At 37.4% G+C, this 5000-nt stretch overlaps 1 protein-coding gene across 1 annotated transcript in view; it reads left to right on the forward strand.

Annotated features, from left to right (window-relative positions):
* Positions 1 to 3395: 3395 nt before the first annotated feature.
* LOC143021279 (putative adhesion G protein-coupled receptor E4P) overlaps positions 3396 to 5000 on the forward strand; it is a 45488-nt gene continuing 43883 nt past the window's right edge. Inside the window, exon 1 of the mRNA XM_076178701.1 lies at positions 3396 to 3553. The gene's annotated coding sequence lies outside the window, so the exon portion shown is untranslated. The remainder of the gene's footprint in view (positions 3554 to 5000) is intronic.

Genomic DNA, 5000 nt, shown 5'->3' on the forward strand with positions numbered 1-5000 from the left:
TGACACTGCTCCAAACATTCAGTGAATGTAATTTACCGTTATTTTCAGGTCACTGATCCAAACCTTCAGTGAATGTGATTTACCGTTATTTTTAGGTCGCGGTTTGGGAGACAAATACTTTACATTTGTTACTCGATTATCGGAATCGGGAGTTTAGGGCAGTATCGGAACTGGTATCGGAATCGTTACAAGTTTTTTTTTTGTATCGTCCTATCACTAGATACGATACTCAACCGCCCTTCGCCCCTCCCGAATCGGAATTCTCTGGCTGGGTGTGGTATGAAGCTGGACATTTGCGATCCAGACTATTTTCGTGTTGGTATGGATTTAATTTGGAAGTTCGTAGAAACAACTTCGCCAACCGTGTAGTTAATGAACGGAATAAACTTCCTGCAGAGGCAGTGCAATGTAGTTCAGTCTCGAAACTCTAAGTTTCATTTAGATAAATACCTAAGCAAGATGCTGTAATGCCTGTTATCTATTTTATATTATTTGTTTATTTGTTTGTTATTATTTGTCTGTTTATTATTTAACTGTAGACTATTTTCGTGTTGATACCCATTGGTCCCTCTATTTGTGTAACGGAAAGTGTTACATAAAGTAAACTCGCATAGAAAATTATTCAATCCAATGGAAAACGGGCCCTCTTGTCCGCATAACTTTGAAACAGTAAAGCATAAAACGGGGACATGATGGAAGGGTGTTCTTCGCCTGTATCTGAATACGCGTATCAGGGAGGCACATCTAAAATGGATCTGAGCAAATCCTGGTGTTGTTAGTTTCAACTTTATCTGTACGGTGGTATGTTGGGAACAGCTATTGGTTCGACACTGAATCCATTAGAAACGAGACATATCTGACTTTTTCCGTCGTATTTCTTATTGATAATCCTCACTTTATGAAGGGAAAGAGCGTGTGAGTAGCATCGCGGGAGAACGCTCCAAGCGTCATTATAAAAGAATGGTTGAAGTCGCCCTTATATCTCATATATTTACATAGAAACCCCCTTCCCACAACCCCGTCTCGCTCACAGTGTGGTTCTACGTAGATATATAAGTTTTGATGTTGGTTAACTTCAGAAGTAATTTTCTGGCGTTAAAAAAAATAAAAATAAAAATAAAAATAAAAGGCGCTTGGAGCGTTCTCCCATGCCTCTACACATATGGTATGTGTGGAAGTATGTGTGTATGTATGTATGTATGTATGTATGTATGTATGTATGTATGTATGTATGTATGTATGTATGTATGTATGTATGTATGTATGTATGTATGAATGCATGTGTGTATGTATGTATGTATGTATGTATGTATGTATGTATGTATGTATGTATGTATGTATGTATGTATGTATGTATGAATGCATGTGTGTATGTATGTATGTATGTATGTATGTATGTATGTATGTATGTATGTATGTATGTATGTATGTATGTATGTATGCATGTAATCTGTGCATTTATATATGTATGTATGTATGTATATATGCATGTAATCTGTGTATGTATATATGTATGTATGTGTGTATGTTCAGTGACTTTTAATAACCACTACCAGTTTTATTCACAAGACCATGACGGACAGGCTATATTAACTCTTGAGAACGATATAAAACGAATATGATGTGACCTAAATGATGTTAGAGCTGACGTCACGTGGAGGATGAGGCTGCGCAGTTGACGACCAACTCTGGTGAACAAGTGAACAGGCAGGGATTGATCCGTTCAGAGTCATTTGCGATTATCAGATACATCAGACTGGTCAAGTACAGCACGCTTGTCACGCACACCAAAGGGGGGAACATCACACAACACCGCGCGCGCTGCTGGCCAACGGCATTTAACGGTTTTCCAACGGTATTTAACGATTTTTCAACTACATTTAACGGTTTTTCAACGGCATTTCACTATTTTCCAGCGTCATTTAAAGATTTTGTCAACGTCATATACGACATTTCAACGTCATTTAGCGGTTTTTCAACAGCTTTTAACGGTTTTTTCAACGGCATTTAACGGTTTTTCAACGGTATTTAACGGTTTTTCATCGGCATTTGACTGTTTCCTTGCCGAAGTGGCCCACAGGTGCGAATGGAATAGCTTGCCGGTAGCTACATAGTCGATCCCTTTACCGAAAAAAAAAAAAATACCATGTAGGCTAGATGAATCAGATATCTTGGCAGTAGCCACGCACTTGGTATTTTCACCCAAAAGTGTCCTACTCTCTGTAGCCCCAAAGGTCTGGGAGGAGTTTTCCAACCAGAACCCTAAGGTTTGGGTCTTTTAATGTGCATGTATGTGGTACAAATGAGAGTAAATGGGAAGAGATAGGCAGTACGTTTCTGTTGGCATTTTTGTGCCACGGGTATGAACAGAAGATATCGTCGACAACAAATATAAAAAAGATAATTATCACCCGGTACTGAGGGGGTTAACTTCTTGAAAAAAAAAACTAGATTAAATCACCTGGTGGTAGTTTCACTATAAGAGAACCACATAGCTCAATAAAATGACCTGGCAGCATAAAAAAGCTAGAGATGAATATTATAGTTTAATCTTAGAATAAGGAGAAGGTGTTGTATAGATTCATGGATTTGCGGTGACCAAAGTTGATGAGTAGATTCATGGATTTGCGGTGACCAAAGTTGATGAGTAAATACCCTCCAATTGGCTTCACAACACAATCTCAACCATAGACATTCCGGAACACTCGTCGTTCCACATGCACCTTACACTATCCATAAGACTTAATCGTGAATTAGGTAGTACTGGGTCGGAGGATTACTATCAGTACCTTTGAAATCGGCGACCACCGGCCACACCCCCTAGCGGCGATATGGTGAAGTTTCGACAGAAAGGGCGCCAACCCAATCTAACGAAAGTAAACCCGACCGGTTCGGACGTCTACAGACTCCAAAAGCGACACGGATAAGCAATAGATTATTAAAATCACTGGTTCAAGGTTCCTAGATAATATTTTAGGTTTTATAAGTTTCCAGATCAAGGGAAGTCGTGAAGACATGCATACGTTGTACTAGCTTCAGCGCGTTTTTATTCTTTCGAATCTGCACATGATATGTTGGTTCACAAACAAGGGCGACATGGAACTGGGGGCGTTGTATTTTTTCATACAGAAGAGATGTCACAATTCCACGTTGTCTGCAGGGATTAACTGCTTCTTCAGCTATGCACAAATACCGAGCTGACACAGCTGCGCTGAAGGCATAGATTGGACGAGATTGTATGTATGGGTAAGGTAGAGGTAAAATAGAGACGCCACGACTCAAGTCGACCCACATTCCTACTGCGCATGCGCGAATCGTCAGGAAAGGGCGCCGTGGCTGTTGGATGGTTTGAAGCTTCGAGACTCCCTTCCAGTATCCAGTCATCGTTTACCTTACCCGGGTGGTAAGGTACAAAGGCTGTGTCGTCCCCCAAGGGGGTAGGCCGGTGGTCCTGCAGTGAATACAAAGGATGAACACACTTTAACGATCTGATGACAACCTTTGTTGGTTTTGTTTTCTGTTTAGACTACATGTAGCGGGAGGGCCGATTCAAGTAAGTACATAATTGTTTCTGCAATTACCTTTATCGGAAATTATTACACTAAAATAAAAATAAGCTTAGTAATATCACATATCGGGAATAATTACGTAACAAAATATGTAATGTTCCTTATCGGATATAGTTACTTAAAATAAGTAAGGACCCTTGTAGAGATTGTATTCTACAAAATAACATTTCAGTATATAATGTAACTTATCATAATAACTTCATTTTAAAAGATTTGTTTCAGTGAAATCTGAACATTGATGAAAATATTTCTATTCATGTAGCTCACAGATTCAACTTAGATATGCATCTTAAGCCAAGGTCGATGCGTTCGGACGCTGCAAGCATTTAACAATTTGGTACAGTTGTTGTTGTTTTTTTTAACAAAAGGCATATCTGATTTGATTTTCTGTATTATTTTGTATTTCAACATACTTGCAAACATCGCCTATGCACGTTTTGTTCATACGAGCAGCTGAGTAATCTAAATTTTAAATGGTAAAATCAAACTACATTTTTTATTGCGAAGCCAAAATCAGTGTTCGGACATAGTAGTCAATAAGAGGCACTTATCAATTAGGAAAATTTGCGTCTTCTTATTTTTTTTTTAAATTCTTATACGGACGTTGCATTTTATTTGGTTTGTAGTTTGATATTATTAATGTGTCTATTGCATGCATTTGCTGTGTACGAAAATTAAAAAAAATAAAGAAACATAAATGAGAAATCATTCAAAAATACATCTTTGCGTTTCGTTAGAGTATATCTCTGCCAATCAGGAGTCAACATCTCCACCAATCAGGAGCCTCCAAATTGACCAATCAGAAGCCAGCATTGAATATACTTCTGTGATATGTCTAGACTGTTGATGAAGCTACACTTTGTCAGTCTTAGGACACAGGCCAGGAGGCGGGAGACGTAGGGGAACCCCCCCTTCCGTTTTCTAAGGGGTGGGGGCGTATTTTTCGACCCCCCCTCTTTTAAGAGAAGTGCATGGTTTTGTCGTGACAGATCACGATTTCAGTAACGTTATGTAATGTACCATTTTTGAGTCCAATAGTTTTTGGGTAATTTAGGTTTTGTTTGATTTAGGGGCAAATGTGAGTTTACAAGTTTTATTTTTTTTTATTTTTTTTTAGCTAATTTCTTTATGTTTAGTATTTTATTTCGTATCTTTATTTTCCTGTTTGATGTAATGTATTCTTATTTATTTATTTATTAATTCATCTAATTATTTGTTTATTGTATTTGTTTATTTATTATTTCATTGATATATCTATTTATTTACTTGCTTATTTATTCTCATTCTTTGTCTTTTTATTTAATGATTCCTTTTATTCGTTTATCTATTGGTCTATTTATTTATTTATTTATCTATTTATTCATTTACTTATTATCATTATTTTTTTTTCAAACGGGAGTTTCATTGTAGATTCGTAACTGCACGAAGAGT

The sequence above is a fragment of the Oratosquilla oratoria genome, chromosome 3 (genome assembly GCF_046742065.1).
Source record: "Oratosquilla oratoria isolate Oo_2021 chromosome 3, ASM4674206v1, whole genome shotgun sequence".
NCBI lineage: Eukaryota > Metazoa > Arthropoda > Malacostraca > Stomatopoda > Squillidae > Oratosquilla > Oratosquilla oratoria.